The sequence below is a fragment of the Cricetulus griseus genome, assembly GCF_003668045.3.
Source record: "Cricetulus griseus strain 17A/GY chromosome 1 unlocalized genomic scaffold, alternate assembly CriGri-PICRH-1.0 chr1_0, whole genome shotgun sequence".
Lineage (NCBI taxonomy): Eukaryota > Metazoa > Chordata > Mammalia > Rodentia > Cricetidae > Cricetulus > Cricetulus griseus.
Window position 1 is genome coordinate 215,464,077 of NW_023276806.1, and position 13,522 is coordinate 215,477,598.

Genomic DNA, 13,522 nt, shown 5'->3' on the forward strand with positions numbered 1-13,522 from the left:
CCTGCCCCCACCAATCCCTTATCCTACCCCCTGTCTGTGCCCTAGGGAGGCTGAGGCCTTCCATGGAGGATCTTCAATATCTGTCATATAATTTGGAACAGGGCCTAGGCCCTCCCCTGTGTGTGTAGGCTGAGAAAGTATCCTATGTGGAATGGGTTCCCAAACTCTATGTGTGTACTAGGGATAAATACTAATCCACTACCAGTGGCCCCATAGATTGTCCAGACCTCCAAACTGACCTCCTCCAACAGGGGGTCTGGATCAGTCCTATGCTGGCTTCCCAGCCATCAGTCTGGGGTCCATGAGCACCCGCTTGCTCAGGTCAGCTGTTTTTGTGGGTTTCTCCAGCCTGGTCTTGACCCCTTTCCTCATCACTCTTCCCTCTCTGCAAGTGGGTCCCAGGTTTCAGCTCAGGGTTTAGCTGTGGGTGTCTGCTTCTGCTCCCATCAGCTACTGGATGAAGACTCTAAAATGACATTTTTAATGTTACCTACAAACCTGCTAAGGAGAAAATAACACAGTGTCCCTGGAAGTGACCCTTCAGAACTCCCTTACTTCTGCTAAACAGCTTAAAATATCTACCCTCGGATTCATCAAGTCTCATTTCCCCACAGGGGTGCACAGTTCCTGGAAGAACTGCAAACATTGGGTCAATGAGTCGAGTGGGAAAGCAACCTCCTGTCAATTTCCTAGATCAAAAACTCTGATATATTTTACTCAGATAGATAACAGATCCTATATTAAACTGATAAGATCAAATGCTACACTGATTCTTATCAGAAAGGCCAAGAAGCAAGAATATTATCAAATATGAAAGAGATTATTAAATATTAGGTAAGAATCAATGTCTTTCAAATCACCATTGGGGAACACACATTTCCCAGTAAAGATCATATACAGAAATTCTATCATGCAAACTAAAATATTTTCACATATATTTTTACTTGTCTGCATTCTTGCTTGTCTCTTGACAGCAAATGCTTCCACAAAATATTACATTTAAGGAGCAATACATGTTTTCTCTGTGTACAGCATCAGGTTAGTACGGCCTCCATCAGTTCCTTGTAGGAGTCTTATTTGCCTATATTCTGTGTTCTCTTTCTTGCACATTTATTCCGCTGTCTCAACCTTTTCCCTTTTCATCCTCCTGTCTTTCTTTCTCATCTTTTCTTTCTTTCTGTCCCCCTCACTTCCTTCCTACTGTTATCTTTCCCTCTATTCCTTCCTTAAATCATTTTCCGTTTCCTACTTTCCTTCCTTGCTTGCTTCTTTCATTTATTATTTTTACAATTTAACTACAGAAATATTTTATTTTCATCTGTGTTTCAGGTTTCAGCCTTAGTCTTGGTAGCTACTCTAAGAAAAGAAAAAAAAAAAACTCTATATGAAGATTTGTCCTGACATCAGGAAAGAGATGTATTCATTTCACTTGATTTTAAAGCAGTATAATGCACATAACATAAAACACTAAGTATCACCTTTTAAAAATAGCTCAAAATTAGAATATTTACATTTCACAGAAATTTCTTTTCTATTTATGTCCAAATACTGGGTAAAAAATGCATAGATTTTATTATATTTTTGTCAAATGTCAGGATTGTGAAATGTACCATTTATCAACCAGAAAAAGGTATGGGACAAGTAGTCTGGGCTTTTGGCTTTTCTTTTTATAGTTCTTCCAGGGACTCCCTTGTGACCTTCAACAAATGGAGCTCAGTTGAGCTGACTGTAAAAAGAGGACAGACATAGTGACCTGTCTTCCAGAGGTGTTATAAGACTGTATAAATCAGAGCTACAGAGTTCTTTAAGGTTCTCAGATGAATTGTGCTGCATAAGGGTGAAATGTCAAAGTAGAAAAACTGCTTGTACCTTTTATGCGTCAGTTACTACCAAATGGCACTACAAAATAGGATCCCTGCACACCTTCAGAAAACCTGTCTCATTTTTTGATAGAGTATTTTGTTCAGGCACTTGATAAAATGTTTAATAGGTTATGGAAAACTATTTTTAATTAATGTATTCAATAAGCCTACGTTTCCCTGTTATTTCTGATAACCAGCATAAAGAAAAGGTTTTTTGTTTTTTTTTTTTTTAAATCTTGGGTTAGTAAATATCTTTTAAGTATTTGTGTGTCACAGCACCTTTGCTTACTCCCCAGGGATGCTTTTAGAGTTGACTAAAAGCTATACTATCTCTGACAACTCAATATATAAGAAAGTTAGTGATATATTTTAAATCATCTATACTCACAGTTGAAAATTAATTTTGTGTTGAATTCTTTTAAACATCTACTGATTAAACTTAAGCAACTAAAACATCTTAGGCATTTAACTTCAATGTTGTGTCCTCCCCTATCAGAGCAAAATTGGGCATTTTCCTATACACAATAGAGGAAAAAAAGCAATTACTATCAATCAGTGGCTAAGCAACAGATTGGAGTATTTAGAAAGACTCATTCATACACAGATTTGCAGCAGTGTTCAGCTCCTCTGATTAGATTCCATAGATTTTAAATTGTAGCTAATTAGGCTGTCATAGGTTCATTAATGGCTCTACTGATTCAGCACTCCCTCACCTGCATGCATATCAAAGCTCATTAGCGCCCTTGTCTAAAATACCACCTGCATTAATTACTGCCAGTGCACCAGGCCTCTTCAGAAGGCTCTTCTGACAATGATTCTACCTGCTTGTAGTGCCCCTTGCCCCTGCAAGCTCTTCAGGAGAGCTCCCACATAAAGTTCATGGTGCCGCACATGTGGCGAGACTGCAGCTGGTGTAAGGGCAGAGAAGCCTGTTTCATGCTTAACAGCGGGATATAAATAATTAGTGATGCCTGTACCGTGGCCTTGACACAAGGCTGCTACATCCCATTCAAAGCTCCTCTTAAACCACTCCTCCCTACAAAAGAAAATCCATGTCATCCTCCTTTTGATTCTTGAGTCTTTAAGCAGCTTCAGCAAAATGCTGAGGCTAAGCAAGGGGAAGAAAACTAGCTTTTTCAGAGTTCATGGACTTTGTCCCTGGGGTGCACAAGATGAATCCCCTGAAAGGGCTATGGAAGTGGTCCCACTTCCCAGGTACTTGAAAAGTCAACGCACAATTGAGCAATTATGTTATCTCTAAAGCCAAAGTAATATTTTCTTGATTTACATATTATTTTTATTTTTCATTTCCTCGGAAGTTCTCTCTCTTTCATTCTCCCCTTTTTCCTTCTTCCTTCCATCCTTCATTCCCTCCTTCCTTCTTTCCTTCCTTTGTTTCTTTCTTTCTCTTTGTTAACAAAGAGATGATGAATTTATTTTCATGGACTTAATGATAAAGTAACAATTTCAAATAAAGTTATTTCTGTAATTGTTCACATATGTATATCTTTATTCCTATTAATACTATGACAGTATACAGTTAATAATTTTATTTCTACTGAATTTAAATATATGACTATGAGTAATCAAAGCCACATATGCATATATATGAAGAATTGTCCTTTTATAACTTTTTCTTTTGAATGGGTATCACTATGTAGCCCTGGCTGGCCCCAAACTCACTATGTAAAACAGGATTTCATGGAACTCATAGAGACCCACCTGTCTCTGCCTCCCAAATGCAGGGATTAAATGTTTGCCTCACCAAGGTCATCTAATAATTGCATTTTTAATCAATAACTTAAAAAAATCATATATAAAAATGAAAATCTGTTCTGAGAACATGGGAAAGAAAACAAAACTATACAAAAATGTGTGTTAAGATGTAAAAACATAAATGAACTATGTTTGACTTAATAAATTCATTCTAGTATTTAAATATAAAATGATAGTAATGAAATAATTTAAATACAGAAAGAAAAATGTGAAGTCACATTTTGTGGATAATGTTGCTTTAGCATAAAATCTTTCCCCTCACATTGCATTTATGTGACTGTATTGTTTCACATAATAAAATCAATTCAGTATTACATATTTTTGTATAAAATGTTAATATAATTGTATAGCAGCAGTCAGTGATCTCAGGTGACAGTGAATTCCTCTTGCTTACTGTGGTAGACATGTTTAGTTTAAATATTTAATTGAGCAAAGCAATCAAAAGTTACTGATATGCAAAAGGAGAAAAAAACCTCACTAATTGCCGGGTGTTGATGGCTCATTCCTTTAATCCCAGCACTCCGGAGGCAGAGGCAGGCAGATTTCTGTGAGTTCAAGGCCAGCCAGGTCTCCAGAGAGAGTGCCAGGATTGACTCCAAAGCTACACAGAGAAACCCTGTCTTGAACCCCCCCAAAAAAACAGAACCTCACTAATTTAATACAAACAACTAAATCCTGTCTCCAGATCTTTCTCATAGACTGCTCCAGTTTGTGACAAAAGTTAGCATTGTCAAATTCATAGGAAAACAGAGAAGTAATAGGCTGCAGTTATACCAGGAGTAGAAATTTTTAATAAAGCACATCCTTGGAGCTTTAAATACATTCCTCAGCTTAACACAAACTCAGGTTTTGTGGTTCTGAAATCCTACCATGTTTTATGTTTAGTAACTCTCCTGCCTTTTATCATGAGTGTGTCATCATCATTTAGTAATAGTATTATGAATGGTTGCTTAGGGTCAAAATCTGCAACTTACAATTAACCAAATGTAATTGCTCACAGCAAAGTTACTACTGTGTTTCTTTACTTGTATATATGCATTCACTCCCTCATTCATCTGGGTGACCATAGTCAGTTTTATGGGATTTCTGGAGGAAAGGAAGGGTTTCCCCAGTATTAAGTCCCTAGGGTTAGTTGGCCTTGACACTCTGATAGGAGCCCTAGTGCCTACCACAGGAGCATGGAATGTTAGAATGACTGGCTACCTCAAGCCTTTCTTTCTTTTATACCAAAGACACTATGCCACTCTTGATTACTTCTTTTATTTTGATATTATAATATAATTCCATGATCCCTCCCTTTACTCTCCTCTCTACAACCCCTCCTATGCACTTGTGTTGCTCTTTCAAATTCATGACCCTTTTCTTTAATTGTTGTTCACACACACACACACACACACACACACACACACAAGAGACAGAGAAACAGAGAGACAGAAAGACAGAAAGAGAGAGAAATTATATATATATATATATATATACATATATATAATGTATGTAATATATATATATTGCTACATGCATAAGTGCTTTTCCAATGTATGTTATCTTTATGGTACAACATCAGGGCTGCTCACTTTGTATTGGACAAACAGTTGGAGGACTTTCCTTTGGGAAGACCATTATTCTGGCTCACAGTCTTACCCAGTTGCCCATAGATTTTCACATTTTAAAATTCATTTTATTTCATTCAGAGAATAATGTACAGAATAGAGTTTTTTTCTACAAATGTAAGGGATAAAGATACCTGTAAGTCCCATTTGCCCAAGGACAGATATCGTCCTGGAATGCTAGGATCTATTGTTCATGTAAAATAACAAACCATATGTCTTCACTTCAATAAACAAAGTTGGTTGACTGAACTTCACTGACTGTCCTTAATCACACGTAGGCAGGAGATATGTCATGACACATGTTTGCCTCCAACTGGATGAAGGTGGGATGTATGTAGCCTCATGAGATGTCCTCATAAGAAACTGTCTAACATATCTTCTGGCCATTCTCTGGGAACCCAGGTTATGGAACTGTCCTTATATTCTTTGGGAGGAATGCAGGTAAGTATTCAAACTATATTTTTATCTTAATAACTTAATTTACAATGTGTTAAATATAATACAAACAATAGTTGTCAAAGTTACAATTTCCTTTATAAGGTAAGTGAAGATTCTTTTGTATAACCTATTAACTACCTTAGGGTTCCTAAGCATCTAGCTAGTAGAATCGCGATTTCATGTCATCTGTGTTTTATGAATTTCACCTCTTCTTCTCACAATCATTTTTTAATTAGAAACATCTTATTTTACATACCAATGCCACTGTTCCCTCTACCTTCCATCCTTCCTTGCCCCCCACCAACCCTGACAATCCTCTCCACACCCACTCCACAAGGATAGTGAGGCATTCCATGGGGGAATCATCAAATGTCTGAAACATCATTTAGGAAGGGCCTAAGCCCTCCTTGTATCTGGGCTGAAATAGTGTCCCAACATAGAAAATGGGCTCCCAAAGTCCATTTTGCACTAGGGACAAATACTGGTTCCACTGTTAGAGGTCCCACAGATTGTCCAGTCCTAACTGGCATGCTCATTCAGAGGGCTTGGTTTTATACAACACTGGTTCTCCAGCTTTACAACTAGGGTCCCTGTGCTCTCACTATGTCAGGACAGCTGTTTCTGTAAGTTTCTCCAGCACAGTCTTTACTCCTTTGCTCATCCCCCCTCCTTCTCTACAACTGGAATCTGAGTATGGCTCAGTGCTTAGCTGTGGGTGTCTTCTTATGCTTCTATCAGCTATTGGATGAAGGCTCTAGAATGGCAATTAAGGTAGTCATCAATCTCATTATAGGGGAAGGGCATCAAAGGCAGGCTCTCCACTACTGCCTAGATTCTTAGTTGGGGTTATGTTTGTGGATTTCTGAACATTTTCCTAGTACCAGATTTCTCTTTAAACCTGTACTGGCTCCCTCTATTAAGGTATGTCTTTTCTTGTTCTCTGTTCTTCCCCAATGTTACGATAAATCTTTCCACCAAAAGCTGCCTGAGCCCCACCGTCACATGTGAGCTTTACGCCAGCTGCCTGCCCGAGTTAGGCCCAAATGAATACACAGAGAGACTTCTATTAGTTACAAAGTTGCTTGGCCAATGACTAGGATTCTCATCTGTTAGCTCAGTCTCAATTATCATACATCTATATATTTTATGAGACTTATCTTATCGGACGCCTTATTGGTGTCCCTCCTTGCTGGTGAATCACATCCCGCCACTGGAGCAGGAATGGGAAAAGAGAGTGACACTTCCTTTTTTCTCTTCTTAAATATGAGTCTCCTTGCTATGTCACTTCCTGCCTGGAACACCACTTCTCTACTACATTTCCCAGAATCCTCTTTGACTCCTAGTCCTGCCTAACTTGCCGTTACATTGGCCAAACAGTATTTTATTTAACAATCAATAAGATAAACATACATAGTACATTCCCCATCACCCCAACCTTAACCTTCTTGCTCCCTCATATCCTCCTCACCCCTCCTCTTCTTCCCTTCTCATTCTCTAGCACCCTCTCCCCTTCCCTCATGCTCCCAATTTGCTCAGGAGTATTTTTCCCTTTTCCCTTCTTCAGGAGACCATGTATTCTCGCTTAGGGTCCTCCTTGTTTCTTAGTTTCTCTGTTGGTGTGGATTGTAGACTTGTAGTCCTTTGGTCTATGGATAATATCCATATACGAGTCAATACATACCATGCTTGTCTTTCTGTGAATGGGTACCTGACTCAGGATAGTTTTTCAGTTCCATCAATTTTCCTGCAAATTTCAAGATTTCATTATTTTTTTCCCACTGAGTAATAATCCATTGTAAAATGTTTTCTCCATCCATTCTACAGTTGACAGGCATCTAGGTTGATTCCAAGTTCTGGCTAATACAAACATAGATGCTATGAACATAGTTGAACATATGTCATGGTTGAATGAATGTGCATCATTTGGGTATAAGCCCAAGAATGGAATTGCTATATATTTGTTTCATTCCTGCATTCCCTTAACCTCCCATTCTCCCATGCCCCCCACCAACACATCCAAATCATCCCACACACTCCCCAATGATAGTGAGGCCTTCATGGTGGATCATGAAAGTCTCTCACATAGTTTGGGAGAGGGCCCAGGCCCTCTTTCAAGTATTTGGCCTGCGTTAGTAATCCTCCATAAGGAATTTGTTCCAAAAGTCCATTTGTGCACTAGGGATATGTAGGGAGACACCATAGCCAAGGCTCCTAAAGGGCGTGGTCGAGGGGTGCAAGATGACTGGTGGGGAGTTCTTAAGGGGGCAGACATGTGGGAGCCCTCCTTTCTCTCTGACCATGCTAGCTTGAGAGCTCTGAGCACGCTTTGGCTTGTGATTGGCTGGTGTCTATCTAAATAAAGAAACCTTAGCCTAATGGACTACGGATCGATCTCATCACTTGTTGCCTAACGTGGGGCATGAACTCACGACCCTGGGATTAAGACTCCCATGCTCTATCGACTGAGGAAGCCGGGACTCCGAAGGGGGTCTCCAGCAGGCCCCCAAATCGAGAAAGGTCTGATCATTCCCAGAGGCAGTGGTAGACAATCTCTCACAGTTCCTTACCTATTGTGGAAAATGGTACTGATCTAGATGGTAGTTTGAATAGTGATGAAGAATCACATGTGACTGGTAAAAATGAGAAACGCATATTTTAGCAAGCTTCTGTTAATGATTCTAGGCCTCAGTTAGAAATAAAAATTAATGGTAAAGTTATTAAAGGCTTAGTGGACACATTGGGTTGATGTAACTATTATTACCCAGAAGTCTTGGCCTCAGAAATGACCTCTTAAAGAGGCAAATATACAATTTTTAGGAATTGGTACTTTATCTAGAGTTCAACGGAGTGTTAACTCTGTGGTTAACTCTGTTAACTCTATGGACCGGAAGGACAGAAAGGAAGACTGAAACCTTATGTGGCAGATATTGCTATAAATCTCTGGGGTCATGATATCTTACAGCAATGGAATACTCAAATTAACATCCCTCCAATGTCAGATACAAATTCTAGAAAATCGCTGGATAGTAGGAAGGATTGGGTAAGACGCCAAGGAAAATGGTTACCAACTATCCAGGCTGTACAGACACTAAATACAAATGATAGGCCTTCAGAGGAACCAAAGGCCCTGCCTTAAAATGGCTTACAGATGAACTGGTCTGGATAGGGCAATGGCCTTTGACCTCTGAAAAGCTAGAGGCTCTAGAAAAGTTAGTACAGGAACAGCTAGAGACTGGTCACATAGAGCAATCTACCTGCTCTTGGAATTCTCCTGTATTTGTTATCAAGAAGTCAGGTAACTGGAGAATGCTGACAGACCTGAGAGCCATACATAAGATAATTCAACCTATGGGCTGTCTACAGCCTGGAATGCCACTGCCTTCCTTAATATCTAAAGGATGGCCGATCATAATAATTGACATGAAAGACTGCTTTTTCACTATATCATTACAAGAAAGTGATAGAGAGAAATTTGCATTTACTGTACCAACTCTTAATAACTCACAGCCAGTTCAGAGATCCCAGTGGAAAGTTTTACCTCAGGGGATGCTAAATAGTCCTACTTTGTGTCAACACTCTGTACAACAACCTTTGGAAATAATTCGTAAAAAATTTCCACAATCTCTTGTTTATCATTATATGGATGATATTCTTTTATCAGATTCTAATAAGGAAACTTTGGAACATATGTTTGACATGGTGAAAGAAGTTCTGCCTACATGGGGTTACAAATAGCCCCAGAAAAGATACAAAAAGGAGATTCTATTAACTATTTAAGATATAAGATAGAGTTATAAAGAATTAGACCACAGAAGGTGCAAATTAGAAGGGACCGTGATCAAACTCTTAACAGTCTTCAGAAGCTAGTAGGAGAAATTTCTCAATTACAGATGGTTATTGGTGTAGAAAGACATGACTTAAAGCATTTAAAACTGGTGCTAAAAGGTGATAAGGACCTAAACAGTCCACAAACATTATCTGCTGAAGCAGAAAAAGAGTTACAATGGGCAGAGAACAGAATATTGGATGTGCATTTAGATCGGATAAACCTTGATTTAGACTGCATTCTGGTCATCTTGCCATCCAAAGAATATCCTTCTGGAATTCTGATGCAGAGGGAAGACACTATATTAGAATGGATATTTCTGCCACATAAAAAAATAAAAAGTTAAAGACGCATATAGAAAAGATTTCTGATTTGATTTTAAAGGGCAAATTAAGACTTCGTCAGCTGACTAGAAAAGATCCAGCAGAAATTATAGTACCTTTAACTAATGATGAAATTTCCTCCTTATGGAAGGATAATGAATATTGACAAATAGTTCTTACCGACATTTTGGGAACAATTAGTAACAACTATCCCAAAACTGACAGAAATAAATTAATTAAAAAAAACAGTCTGGATTCTTCCAGGCATTGTAATACAAACTTCCATTTCTGGAGTTCTTACCTTCTACACTGATGCTAACAAATCAGGTAAGGCTTGTTTTAAAGCAGGTGAGGTAAGTAAAGTAGTTCAAAGTCCATACACATCTGTACATAAGGCAGAATTATATGCAATTCTCATGGTGCTTATGGATTTCACGGAACCTCTTAACATAGTTACTGATTCCCAGTATGCAGAGAGAGTCATCTTACACATTGAGACTGCAGAATTCATCCCTGATAGTACTGAACTAACCACGTTGTTCTTGCAATTACAGGAAACAATCAGAAACAGTAGTAATCCTCTGTACATTACACATATCAGATCCCATATGGGTCTGCCAGGCCCACTAGCACAAGATTGATCATTTATTAATTGGCACTGTGCTAGAAGCCTCAGAATTTCATAAAAAGCATCATGTAAATAGCAAAGGTTTAAAGAAGGACTTCTCCATCACTTGGTAACAAGCCAAGGAGATAGTGAGAAACTGTCCTACTTATTCCTTTTATAACCAAACTCCACTGCCATCAGGCTGTAATCCTAAAGGCATTCCGAGGAATGAGATCTGGCAAATGGATGTCTTTCATATTACAGAATTTGGAAATTTGAAATATGGGCATCATACCATTGACACATTCTCAGGCTTCCAATGGGCTACTGCTCTCAACTCAGAAAAAGCTGAATCAGTTATTAAACACCTACTAGAGGTGATGGCAGTTATGGGCATACCTATACAAATAAAAACTGACAATGCTCCAGCATATGTCTCCACAAAAATGCAACAGTTCTTCAAATATTATAACATAATACATGTCACAGGTATACCACACAATCCTACAGGACAAGCAGTTGTTGAGAGGTCTAATAGGATGCTTAAGGAGATGCTCCATAGGCAAGCTGGTAAGTGAAAACCCCCAAACATAGGTTGCATAATGCTTTATTCACACTAAACATTCTTAATGCCAATGACAAAGGACAAACAGCTGTGTAAAGACACTGAACTACAGAAAAAACTGCTGAACTGAATCAACAAGTGTACTTAAAAGATGTACTGACCTCGGTATGGAAACCCGGACATGTGTTATTGGGGTAGGGGTTTTGCATTTGTTTCCACAGGAGAAGACAATCTGTGGATACTATCAAAATATATCAAGATTCGAGTTGGAAAAGACAACCCTCTCGACAAGGACGACTGACAGGCATTTACTGAGGTGTATCTCATGAACTAAATGAAAGCCCCCCAAAGGAATGGGAAGTACTTTGTTTTTATCCTCACAGGAAAACCCACCTCTGGAAGTCAAAGGACACTGCATGGGTAGATACTTAAAGGAAAGAAGGTAGCTATAACAATCAAACAAAAGGAACATGCCATACGGTAAACTTTACAGCTGTCTCTCAAATAACTCTATATCTCTTCATATCCTAGTCCCTATTCAATTAAATTGATGCTGAATTTAGAGTTGGATTTGGCTTTCATCCCCTAAAATCCAAGAATGTTATTTAACTGAATTTAAAGTTTCTGTGTTATATCAAGAAGCCATATGATGTAATACAGAATAAATGAAGAATTTGAGAACCATCCTTTGTCTTTTCTTGGCTCTTTCTTTCAAGGCCTATACCCTCTCATAATTGTCATTTTTCAATGGTTGCCTTTCCCAGTACACATACATGTGCAAGCACACATTTCTCTGCTGACACTTATGCTTGAGTCCCATACAGCCAATGAACACCCACCTGACGACAATCCCTGCATGCTCCGGAAAAAGAATTGGGCCATACCGCTCCAATTGCACTGGATTCAACTTACTCCAGTTCGACTGACACTCGACCAGAGCCTTGAATCAAGTACTGACTTCAATCAAGTTGAGGATTTCAACCTAGATCTTCAATCAAGCAAATCCCATCTAACATGGACTGGAGATAACCCAATAAAGATTTTCCCTGTGCTAACGTTTTTTTTTTCCCCCACAGGACCCCACGAGGCTACCATCGTCCCATTTCAGCATGAAGTAACTTAGAAGATGCTACGTCCCTGCTCCCCATTATTGTTTATTAGGGTAGAGTAAGCCTAGCTAGGAATAACTTTCTTATTGTTTAGAGTTGGGAATCGAAGGAGGTGTTCAATTTAGACACCCTTTCTTAAGACTTTAGGGCTTAGACATAAGCCTTAGACATAGGAATAGACATAGTTGAGATGTACAATAGCAGATTATTGTATCTTCTTATATTGCACCTTTATGATTGTTAATTTTTGATATTTCATACAGTATTAAGTTTTAATCCTCTTTTAGACTAAAAGGGGAGTTGTAGGGAGACAGCGTAGCACACCTCCTAAAGGCCGGCTACAGGTGTGCTTGACCATGCCTGTCAGGGCATGGCCGAGGGGTGCAGGATGAAGCATGGGGAGTTCTTAAGGGGGCAGACATGTGGGAGCCCTCCCTTCTCTCTGGCCACACTATCTTGCGAGCTCTGGGCACGCTTTGGCTTGTGTTTGGATGGTGTTTATCTGAATAAAGAAACCTTAGCCTTACAGACTACGGATTGATCTCATCAGGGATAAACACTGGCTTCACTGTTATAGGTCCCATAGACTGCCCAGGGCCTCCTAGCTGGCACCCACATTCAGAGGGTTTGGTTTGGTCCAATGGTGGTTCCCCAGGTTTAGGACTAGAGTCTCTGTGCTCTCACTACAGCAGGTCACTTATTTCTGTGGGTTTCTCCAGCATGGTCTTGTCTACTTTACCCCCCCCCCCCCCGTCTACAACTGGATTCCAGGAGTAGGGCACAGTGTTTAGCTGTGGGTGCCTGCTTGTGCTTTGATAAGATACTGGATGAAAGCTCTAGGATGGAAACCAAGGTAGTCATCAATCTCATTATAGGGGAAGGGCATCAAAGGTATCCTGTCCACTACTGCCTAGATTCTTAGCTGGGGTCATCCCTATCAAACCCTGAACATTTCCCTAGTGAGAGACCTCTCTCTATACCTATACCAGTTCTCTATCAAGTTATTTCCTTTCTTACTCTCCTCTATTATTATTCTGTCTTGGTCTTCCTGATACCTCTTGTTTTCCTCCCCACTCATCTTCTTGCTTTCTCTTTTCCTAACTACCTCCTATCTCCCTCCATGCCCCAAATTTGCTCAGGTGTTCTTGTCACTTTCCCCTTCTTTGGGAGACCATGTGTTTTTCTCTTGGAATCCTCCTTGTCTCCTAGTTTCTCAGGTGGTGTGGATCGTATGCTTGTAGTCCTTTGCTCTGTATCTAATATCCATATATGAGTGAGTAAATGCCATGCTTGTCTTTCTGTAATTGGGTTACCTCATGCAGGAAGTTTGCTTCCAGTTCCATCCATTTGCCTGTGAATTTCAAGATTTCATTGTATTTTTCTCACTGAATACTACTTCAATTTGT